The 12,221-nt window shown below is 36.9% G+C and overlaps 1 protein-coding gene and 1 long non-coding RNA gene across 3 annotated transcripts in view; one reads left to right on the top strand and one right to left on the bottom strand.

Moving 5' to 3' along the window:
• The window catches only part of LOC141410912 (bifunctional heparan sulfate N-deacetylase/N-sulfotransferase 3-like), a 115,869-nt gene that overhangs the window by 64,641 nt on the left and 39,007 nt on the right, over positions 1-12,221 (bottom strand). The window lies entirely within an intron of this gene.
• The window catches only part of LOC141410913 (uncharacterized), a 92,343-nt gene that overhangs the window by 73,250 nt on the left and 6,872 nt on the right, over positions 1-12,221 (top strand). For both annotated transcript variants that reach the window (XR_012435715.1, XR_012435716.1), the window contains one exon: positions 7,278-7,431. This is a non-coding gene — a long non-coding RNA (uncharacterized lncRNA). The remainder of the gene's footprint in view (positions 1-7,277; positions 7,432-12,221) is intronic.

Raw genomic sequence — 12,221 nt, 5'->3', positions numbered from 1 at the left:
TTTGGAAGCTTTGTTCCTACTAATCTCATTCAAATCAAAATGCTATGATTATCCCTTATCATTCTCCTTTTCATATCTGTATCTCTTGAATTAGAGTGAAAACTTAGTTCCAAATAGCACTGGTGTACTCATTTATTTTCTCTGATAACACATGAAAAATGTTTCATAATTACAGCTAAAATACCACAAAATTTATTTTAAAAGTTTACAATTTCTATTTGGATTCTTACCCTTATGTTTTACTAAATATATGCAGTCAGAATACCACACTCAAAATTATTTTATTCAATTAGTGTCAAGTGGATGTAATATATCAAATAGTTAGGTTACTTGTTCATTGTCTTCAATTTTCACATTTGCTCTCTCCCCTCTTCATCCTTGGTCATTTATTATTTTCACCAAGTAAAATATTGCATGTTTCAAAATCAAGCTTTATTTCATAAACTGTTCCTACTGCTCACCTCCCCCCCCCACCTCCAATGGTCTCATTCCCTGTAGGTAACCATTTTATTTTTTGTGTATCCTTCTTGTATTTAATTTTTGTATAACCTATCCAAGTACTAATACATCCCAAATTAAACTGCAAAATACTGTGGAAATCTAACACACTAAACTCTTCTTCATTCTGTTTGCTGAGAATGAAACCTAATCTTTACTCTATTTGTAGGTGCATAGTACTGTCTTACGTGGCTATACTACACATTGTTTAACCAGTCTCTTATGGATAGATATTCAGGTTGTTCCCACTACTTGAACTACAAATAATTCTGTATTGAATGACTTAAAAACTGATTTGCATTCAAGTTATATGTATAAGATAAGTCTTTTGCTAATTCCTTCTTCTAAGTAGGACTCTGAAAGTATAACTGTTGCATCAAAGGTTAAATGCATGTATAGGTTTATTAGCTATTGCTGAATTTCTTACATAAGGGACTGCATCATTTTGCACATCTACTAGGCTGAATGAGTACCTGTTTTTCTATAGTCTTGATAGCAGAATATATTATCTTTTTTTTATTTTAGTTTTTGACAATCTGGTGGAACAGAAATGATACTTCAGTATAATTTAACTTTACATTTTTGTTATTATGAGAGAACTTGAGCATCTTTCTGTAAATGTACTGATTTTCCAAAGGTCTCTCTAGATGCTTTACTGAGAGAGAATAAAAGCCCAGTTATGCAAACTCCCTTGAGTTAAGTGCATTCTGTGGGTAAGTACTTGAAGGCAACCAGATTTTCTTTTAAATTCAAAAGATAGTATACATGCAGGAATGGGAAATTAATGAATTATTATTCATTCAGAACTTTTCATATGACAAAATTTTTACCTTTTGTGAATATAAGCTAGAGCAAGACTTTATTTTTAAATCAAGAAACTCATAACTATTGGAAAATACTTAGTTACAGTAAGGTGAGAAAGTTATATTAGGGTTATGCCCAGGTGCTTTGAGAACATACAGGAGAAACAAGCAATCAAACACTGGAAGACTGGGGGAAGTCTATGAAAATGTGACATAGAAGTTCAGATTTTCACAAAAGCATCCTGACTTGAGGTGATAGCACTTAAAGACAAAGAATGAGATAGTAAACTGAGCTCAGGAAGTAAAAAGAACATACAAGAAGTTACTGAAAGATAAGTCCAGAAAAGTTTGAAGGAGATTTGTTTACTTTTTTCCATCTGAAGGATTTTTCTGTTTATGCTGAAGGCTTATGGGAAACTTCCAAAAGATTAAACAAGGAATAACGATATTTATTGCTTAGATCACTTGAACAATTTGTCCTTGCAAGTCAAATTATTAGAAAGGGAAATATGGGCTTTTGGTATCCTAGATTCTGTCCATCAAACAGCTATTGGTTATTTGGAAACTGCTGGCAACAACCTCAACACTACTGCCTATTTTGAAACATGTGTTTGGCCTAGATTTACCATTCACTCTGATTTGTGGGCTGTGCATGATAACATTTAGCTTGTCTGTAGTTTCCAGCAAGCTTAGGCTAGCTATAATGATCCCAAATTCCATTTCGTGTCACCTCTTGTCCTATAGATCCAAACATTAGTCTTGTCAGGACAGATGTAAAGCAAAGTGTAAGACTGTATTGTGATATGTTGGACTCATATTTAGCTGAATCTATGTGGCATGATTGACTTGGAAAAACTACTTTCATTTTCCCTTTATTGTGTGTATCAGAAGAATTTCCTGTTAACTAATATGATGTTTTACCTTTTGGTCTTGGTACATTTAAGTACAAATATTCAGGGGCAAATTCTTAATTGAACTTATATGAGAGATAGTTTGTCTATTTAATTCCATTTCTTATTTATCTATATTCTTAAATTTCTTAGTACTCTACAGTTCAATGACTCCTGTTTTTCTTAGGTGTGGAGGTCAAAAATACTAATCCTGCTTTTTTGTAATTTTCTTAGTCTTGCATTGGCAAGTAATTATATAAAACCATGGTAGTAGGGAAGAACATTCATGATAAAAAAATGTAGTTGATACAGAGGATAGCAAATGACTGAGATAAAAAGTTTTGGCTTTGCAAGTTGAAGCATCTTATCAATTTGTTAGCAATGTAAATATGACTTATTGTTTTAAGAAAAAAGAACATAGTTATTTATAGCTTTTTAAAAGTACACAAAACAGTTTTCTTTAGATATAACTGCTTATTACAGCCTTTCTCTAAAGCACTTGTTATTATGTTTTTTCATCCAACATAGAGATGAGCTGCCTTTTCCTAGATAATGGCCCAAAATTTCAAACACTTTACACATTTTCCCAGTGCCAGGTAACTTAGTCACATTAAGCGCTAACGTGCATCACATTAAGGGCAATTTCACCAGAAGTATAGAAGTGGTGTAGTACAGTGGTAGAAGCACTAAACTAAGAGTAAAGAAAGTTAAGGTTCTCATCAGAATAATACAGATGTGACCTTGAGCAAGCTTACTCATCTCACTGAGACTCCAGATCCTTACTTAAAATTAGGAGATGGAATAGATAACCTTTCTGGTCTCTTCCTGCTTTAGCAGCAAATTGTCCCATTCAAGCAAATTCACTATCACCTGTGAAAACCCATTAAAGATTTAGGGCCACTTAAAAAAATTCTGAATCTCAAATTTCATTTACTTGTGAGGAAAGATTGCTAAAATGCAGTTTTATTAAAATCACCAGCCTTGTTATTATTCACACTTGGATATGCCACAAATCAAGTCATGCCCTGAAACTTAATTCTTCATGCAGCCAGTCATTTAAAAGACTTTTAGTGGTCTCTTACAGCATTCAAAACACTGATCTAGAGGCAACTGGAAACACAAAGATGAGGCACATACAAATCTTTCTTATATGAAAAGATGCACACACAAATGATCACACTGTGAGGCAAGCATTAGGCAAAATATGAGACTTAAAAATAGAGAACATTTTGAACTAGGAAAATGTTAATTCTATCCCTGATACACTGATAACCTAAAAAAATTCCATCTTGTATCCTTCACTATTAGATAATTCTTTATCGTTGTTTTTCATGTAGCATTTATAGTGTGTGTGTGTGTGTGTGCTTATTAGGTTTCTGGTTATAAGAGTGATAGGTGTCATCATGTTGAGAGAGCTAAGCCAAGCTCAAAAGCCAAATATTGCATGTTTTTGATTATTTTCAGAATCTAGACCTAAAATGATGATGATGAGAATAACAATAATGGGACATGAATGTAGAAGGGGGACTTGTCTAAGTTTGGGAGATCAGCAGTAGAGGGAGGGGGATACTGAACTATGAAGAGGATCCAAGTACATTACATATGCACATGTGCACATAATTATGTAGATGAATATATACATGTATATATGTAGAAATATAAGGATTAAAAGGAGAAAATAAAAATCATTTTCAATCATCTGATCTAAGATAGTCACTGCTAATATTCTGATGAATTCCATCTAGTTTATTTCCATGTCATATCTAATTTTTTTGTAAGTTACTTTTTTTACAGAACATAACATGACAATTTGTCATGTACTCAAAAATTAGTATACAACATAATTTTTAAATGGCTGACTGTACTGCATTATGAGGGGGGAACATAATTTGGTTTGTTTATACCCCCCATTTTTCATATTTAATGTTGATGTATTCATTTACAAAATATTTTTATAAGTATCTGCTATATGTCAGGAACTTTTATAGGGCTGAGGATATAGCACTATGGCGCAAACAACACACAGATGTACTGCCTTTTTGGAACTTGCATTCCAAGAGGACATAAAGCAAGACAGATCATAAAATGATAAAAATAATTAATCCCATCTAAAAATGATTTTTACTTAGAATTTATAAGATGCAAAAATTATTAGATCTTCTCTAAAGAGGCATAGTTTGTCCCAAATCTCTAGCATTTGTTGAAGACCATCCCCACAGGCTTTAGATCCAGGCTAGGCAGCAGCCATAATGCCAGTCTCTCCCAAGTCTTTTCTGAAAGGATGGTCCTTAGGAGCCTGGCTCAGTCACAGTTTGAAGCAAGGGCAACCATTTCATAGTAGGCCAAGACTGACATGGACTGACTCAAAATGATGAGCTGGGCCAAACAGAAACCACAAGAGGATAAACAGTCAGCATTGGAATTAATGTTGTATCCTGATACGGAGAACATCTGATGTAATCACACTGGGCCACATGTAAGATTAACTAATGAGGGTACAGAAACCAAATACAGCAGCAAGAGAGAAAAGGGACACTCAGACACATGAAAACCATCTATTGTGTTCATGTTAATGTACTGAGGCAAGACCACGATTCATAACTCTCATTGTTATTGACTTCAGAGATGCCTTAGACTAAGAACACCTTATAGGACCTGTGATTCCAAAATATTCAGCTTTCTGGAGTCCCACACATCATTGCCTGAGATAGCTTATGTGAGCCTTTTGTCCTTCAACCAGAGAAACTTAACAAAAACAAATCTCTAAATAGGAAGACAAATAGATGTGTGAAGATCACTACTCAATAGTAGATAATTCAGCTCCATTCAAGTTTAGTTATAATTTAGACTTGAAAACTATCTTACTAGGACCTAGATTTCCTTTCCTTTAAGAGTCATTGTCTTTTTTATTACTATTTTTTGGGTGGCACTGGGGTTTGAATTCAGAGCCTCACATTTGCTAGGCAAGCACTCTGCTACTTCACCCACATAATAGCCTTTTTGGCTTTTAGGTTATTTTTCGGATAGGGTATTGTGCTTTTTTTCCTGGGCTGGCATCAGACCACAGTCCTTCTACCTACCTCATATAGCTAGAATTTCAGCCAAGAATCACCATGCCTGGCTTGTTCTACAGATGGTGGAAGGGGTCTCAATAACTTTTTCCTGGCTGGCCTTGAACCACAGTCTTCCTGATCTCTGTCTTCAAAGTACCTGGGATTACAGATATGATACTGGCTTTTCATTGTTCTTTGATACCAGCTCTTTAGAAAAGTCAGATTTTCTTCCTTAACAAATGCAGGGTATATCACTTTAAAATTTTGTACAAGGTATCATGGTTAGGCACTGGGATGGTTTTGGAAATAAAAAACACTTTCTCTGTTACCAGGAGCATATAGAGCTTAATAGCACCTACAATGACAATACAGATAAGAAGGACTTTCAGTGAGTCTGCAGAAACTCCATGGAAACAAAACAAGGAGCCTCTAAAACACAGTAGAGTGACCCTTAAGCTAAGTTTTAAAGAATGAATTGGAGTTACGTTTAGTTTAAGCTGCAGTTTATGTTAAAGTGCTCTGATCACTTGGCAAAACATCAGTTTTCTTTGTTTTATTTTTGACTTACTCACCTTAAGTCCATGGAAATATGCAGAGTCCCCATACTCTCCCCTGGAAATTCTGACAAATGACATATGATTTCTTAAAATCAAGTGTCTCAGAAATTACTACTATTGTCTGAAGTTTTTTTTCTTATCATTTTTTTTTAACTTTTCAACAGAGATTTCTATTGCCAGAATATTTTACAGGAATAGTAAATAAGAAAAAAAAGAAATATAACATTCCCATTAGGGAATAAAAAGTTGCACTAGAGAAAACATAGGGGAAACACTTGAGGATGTAAGTATAGAAAATGACTTTCTGAATATGACTCCCTCAATACCTCAGGGAATAAGAGGAAGAACTGAAAAATGGAATTGCATCAGATTAAAGGTTTCTGCACAGCAAAGAAAACCTACCGAAAGGGGAAACATGTTTTCCAGCTGTTCATCTTACAAGGTTTTTAGTATTCTGAATTTATGAAGTGCTCAAAAACTAAATACCAAAAATCCCAAACAATCCAATTAAAAATGGGTAAATGAACTGAACAGTTTTCAAAAGAAATACAAATGTCCAATAAAAATATAAAAAATGTTTGACATTCTTAGCCATAAATGAAAAAATAAAACATCATTGAGATTCCATATCACTTGGCTATCATAAAAAAAATGCTGGAGAAAATGCAGAGTAAAAGGATTCCTCATACACGGTTGATGAGAGTGCTGACACTATGCAAATCACTATGGATGTTTCTCAAAAAAACTAAGAGTAAACTATCATATAATCCTGCTACACCACTCCTAGGCATATACCAGAAGGAATGCAATGCAGCATACAGTAGAGACACTTGCACACCTATGTTTGTTGCAGCAGTATTCACAATAGCCTAGTTATACAATCAGTGTAGGTGTCCATGAACAGATGACTGAAGAAAACATGGCATATATACAGTATGGAGTATTATGCACAAAAGAAATTATTTCATTTTTAGGAAAATGGATAGAATTTAAGATCATGTTAAGCAAAATAAGTCAGATAAAGAAAGATTAAATATGGACACTTTCTCTCTTATATGCAGAATGGAGACACAAAAAAGCACATATGAGCATAAAAGGAGGACTATGTGGGGAGGAGCAGTGGGAGGTGGGAGGGGATAAAGACAGGATGTGGGTGGAGAATATGATCAAAGTATATTGTATGTGGAAGATCCAAGATGGTGGCTAGGGTAGGGAATCAGAAATCCTAAGCTCTGTGACACCAGAAACTTCCTTGAGACGTCAGACCTACACTTGGGTAATTCTGATTGCTTCTAGCCAAAATAATAACTGCCATCACATTAAGTGCAGATAAAAAAATCAATAACTGACCCTTAAATCAGCCTTTAATTGCACCTAGCAGCCATGAAAATCCCATGCAGCACAGCCAGCAAGATGTGTTTAGCCCTGGGAAAAAAAATCACCCAGCTGTTTCTCTTTTTTTCTCCCAACAAGCAGAAGACAGAACATCAATCAGAATTAAACTCTGTGACATCCTGGACCCCTAGCCTATGGAAAGCCTCTCTACTCTGTGCCACACTGAAAACAACAGTGCCATTTCTCCCCACCAGCTGGCTCCAAAGCTGCTTGTGTGAAACTGCAGAAAAAACAGGTAAGCATCATGCACCATGTGTGACTCCCTCCCCACCCCCAGGAAAATAATCCAGTGCATCCCCTGGGCAGACTGAACCCCCTCCAACAAAACTGAAAAAACATAAGCAGCAAACTATAATCTAACACTGACAGTGCAGGTGGGGTGGAACACTGAACCTGTCCCAGAGAATGGGGGTGGCACAAGAAGCTGAACTCTCAGTGAAATGTGGGAAAAGCAGCAAAGGCTGAGAGTGGGGCAGGGCAATAAATCAATCTCCCAGAGTTGCTGCTAGCACCCAGCAGAGATTGGGAGAGGTATAAAGGCTGAGAGCAGGAGTGGAGTGACAAACCAACCTCCCAAAGGAGCTGCTAGCATCCAGCAGAGGCTGAGAAAGGCACAAAGGCTGAGAGTGGGAGTGGGGTGACAAGCCAACCTCCCAGAAGAACCAGTAGCACCCAGCAGAGGTCGGAAGAAGCACAAAGGCTGAGAACATGGGAAGGGGAGAACAAGTGACAGGCCAACCTCCCCCAAAGGTTGCAAAGCAGGGCAGGTGGTAGATCCTGGAGCTAATCTCTGGGATAAAGGCCAGCATTTGAAACTGAATTGCCCCACCTTGCTGGGGGAGCAGCTGACCAAACAGAGTTGCAGCTGAAGGGCAGTGCAGCTGCTGGCTGGTGAAACAACAGCTCTGACCACCCTGCAGGAACTGGCAGTCTTACATCACGTCACAATTCTAATTAATTTTGTGGACAGAAGGACCAAATACTACTCACTAGCCAATGCCTAGTGAGACTACATCAGAGCTTCTGTTTATATGCTAACACCAGAATACCAGGATTAGATACCTAAGGAATAACTCTAGAACTTTTACCCAAATACTGAAGTTTTTGTGGTTCCTAAACCTGGTGTTTTTTATTGTGTTTATTTTTTTCCCCTGTATTATTAACTTCACTATCACTATTCTCTTATCCTTATTCTTACCCTCTTCACCTTCCCTGCTTCCCCTGTGCTACAATCCATTGTCCTCCCTCCAAACTACTCTTTCTGTCCCTTCTCATCCACTATTTCCCCCGTCTTCACCTCTGCCTCTTATCTTCCCCCAACCTGCCAACACACTATCCCTCCCTCCTACACAGTCATCACCTGCTGATTAGCTTACTGTACCAACTGTATACAACCCCAGCCCTCTGCAATCCCTGACACAAGCACTCTCAACTACAACAGAAATACACCCAAACACACACAAGGGCTACAAAACCCAGGAGTCCCCATACCTCTTCCCCCTCCCCTTTCCTGCCCCCCCTTTTGAGTGTCACCTTTACCAATTCTCCAACATCTATAACTAGCCTAATAACCATTACCCCCCAACTCCTACTGTTTACAGATTTTATCATCAAGGGGTTTTCTATATAATAGGTAAACAACTGGTTTGGCATTGACCTGTGAATTTATTATTTCTAAATTACACCTCCAGGTCAGTGACAGAAAAACCACATCAACCTAGCTAACAACCAAGTGAGTCACAAAACAAAAGCTAAATCAGGGAAAGAAAACAGGCAATCAAAACCACCAACTAGCCTATCAAGAACATAGTTGCACAGCAACAAGTGGATTGATGGGAAGAAGAAAAGGGATGGAAACTATTCTCTCAAAATGATAATTTAAGGGCTTGAGGTATGCTTAAAAATCTAAACATAGACCTGTCATATGATCCAGCAATCCCACTACTGGAGATATACCCAAAGAAATGCAACACAGGTTACTCCAGAGGCACCTGCACACCCATGTTTATTGCAGTGCTATTCACAATAGCCAAGTTATGGAAATAACCAAGATGCCCCACTACTGATGAGTGGATCAAGAAAATGTGTTACTTGTACACAATGGAATTTTACTCCATCATGAAGAAGAATGAAATCTTACCATTTGCAGGTAAATGGATGGAACTGGAGAACATCATTCTGAGCAAGGTCAGCCAGGCTCAGAAGACCAAAAATCATATGTTCTCCCTCATATGTGGACTTTAAATCTAGGGTAAATGCAGTAATGTGGTTGGACTTGGATCACATGACAAGGGGAGAACAATATGGGAGATATAGGAATAGGTAGAAAACCCAAAACATGAAAGCATTTGATGTCCCCACTTCAGAGGAACTAATACAGAAACCTTAAAATGACAGAGTTTATCATAAACAGGGGATCAGGAACCAATGCAAAGATCAGTTAGAGTTGAATCAATATGGGTCGTAACACAGGGGTACAAGAAAGCAATAGTAGGAATCTCTCTGTATAGCTATCCTTAACTCAGCTAGCAAAAATGCTTTGTCTTCCTTATTATGCTTGTGTATTTTCTTCAACAAAATTAGTGATAAGGGCAGAACAGGTTCTGCCTGAAACTGAGTGGGGGAGGGGAAAAGGGTGGGGGAGGGGGGCAGGGTGGAGAAATGACCCAAACAATGTATGCACATGTTGAAAAAAGAGGATTCTCCTTGAAAAAGAAAAAAGATAATTTAATACAGGATCCAGTGGGAAATGAAGAAAATGGATACCCAGTTTCTGCCCTTGACAAAACAAGGATAAAATGTCACTAAGGACCCCAAAGAAGAAATCTTGGAAGATATCACTGAGAAATTCATGGAGAAGATACTAGACATGGTTAATCTGAATGTACAAGATGCACTCAAGAAATTTCAAGACACCAAAAATAAAGGACATGAGAAGACACAGAACCAAATAAACAGACTCAGAGAGGACTTCAGCGAACACCAAACTGAAACAAAGGACACCATAAAAAGAGATTTATGAGTTACAGGTGACAACACAAAATATAAAAGAGGAGTTGAACAAAAATATGGAAAACCTCAGAAAAAAGAATCAAACAGAAATCCTGGAAATAAAATTCTCTTTAGTCAAACAAAAAACACAGTGGAAGGCCGCTCCAGCAGACTAGAACAAGTAGAAGACAGAATCTCAAAGCTCGAAGGTAAAATAGAAATTAAAGAAAAAAACAGAAGAAATCTTAGTCAAACAACCAAAGAGCAGTGAAAAGAATATGCAAGAACTCAGTGACTCTTTCAAGGGCTAAACCTGAGAATCATGGGCACTGAAGAAGGAGAAGAGGTGCAAGCCAAAGGGATACATAATATATTCAATGAAATAATAGCAGAAAATTCCCCAAATTTCGAGAAAGTTTGCCCATTCAGTTACAGAAAGCCTCCAGGACACCAAACAGACTTGCCCAAAATAGAATCTCCCCACAGCATATTATCATTAAAACAACAAGCACAGACAAAGAATATTGAAGGTTGTAAGAGAGAAAAAAAAAACATATAAAGGTAAACCCATCAAAAACACAGCAGATTTCTCAACAGAAACTTTAAAAGCAAGAAGGACATAGAGTGAGATATTTCAGGCACTGAATGAAAATAATTTCAGCTCTAAGATACTCTACCCAGCAAAACCATCATTCAGAATTGACAGAGCAATAAAAATCTTCCACGATAAACAGAAACTAAGACAATATATGACAACCTAGCCACCACTACAGATAACTGTACAAGGAATTCTGCACACAGAATATGAAAGCAAACAAAGCCATGAGAGGACAGGAAGTATCAAATCACAGGAGAAGAAAAGACAAGTAATAAAAATAGGGCTGAAATTAATGAAATAGAGACAAAAAAAAACACCCATACAAAGAAATGAATGAAACAAAAAGCTGGTTCTCTGAAAAAATAAACAAGATTGACAAGTCCCTGGCAAATCTGACTAAAATGAGGAGGGAAAAGAGCAAAATTAGCAAAATCAGAAATGAAAATAGGACAATAACAACAAACAGCAAGGGAATCCAGGGACTCATCAGAGACTACTTTGAGAACCTATATTCCAATAATTGGAAAATCTTAAAGAAATGGACAAATTTCTAGATACTTATGACCATCCAATATTGAACCAAGCGGACATTAACCACCTAAACCAACCTATAACATGGAATGAAATTGAAGCAGCAATCAAGAGTCTCCCAAAAAAGAAAAGTCCAGGACCTGATGGATTGTCAGCTGAATTCTACCAGACCTTCAAAGAACTAATAACAACACTCCTTAAACTTTTCTACAAAATAGAAAGGGAAAGAACACTGCCTAACTCGTTTTATGAAGCCAATATGACTCTCATCCCAAAACCAGACAAAGACACCTCCAAAAAGGAGAACTACAGGCCAATCTCCTTAATGAACATTGATGGAAAAGTCCTCAATAAAATTATTGTGAACCAAATCCTACAACATATCAAAAAGATCACTCATCATGACCAAGTCAGCTTCATGCCAGGGATGCAGGGATGGTTCAATATATGCAAATCAATAAATGTAATGCATCACATTAATAGAAGCAAAGACAAAAACCACTTGATCATCTCAACAGATGCAGAAAAAGCCTTCAACACCACTTCATGATAAAAGCTTTAAGAAAACTAGGAATAGAAAGAATGTACCTTAACATTATAAAGGCTATATATGAAAACCTATAGCAAACATCATACTTAATGGGGAAAAACTGAAACAATTTTCTCTAATGTCAGGAATGAGACAAGGATGCCCACTCTCTTCCCTCCTATTTAACACAGTCCTAGAATTCCTACCCAGAGCTATAAGGAAGAAGAAGAAATAAAAGGAAAATAGGTAAAGAAATAATCAAAGTATCTCTATTTGCAGACGACTTGATCCTATACCTCAAAGACCCAAAAAGCTCCACCCAAAACTTGTAGACACCATAAACAGCTTCAGCAATGTAGCAGGATACAAAATCAAC

The sequence above is a fragment of the Castor canadensis genome, chromosome 9 (assembly GCF_047511655.1).
Source record: "Castor canadensis chromosome 9, mCasCan1.hap1v2, whole genome shotgun sequence".
Lineage (NCBI taxonomy): Eukaryota > Metazoa > Chordata > Mammalia > Rodentia > Castoridae > Castor > Castor canadensis.
This window is presented reverse-complemented; position numbering and strand designations above follow the sequence as displayed.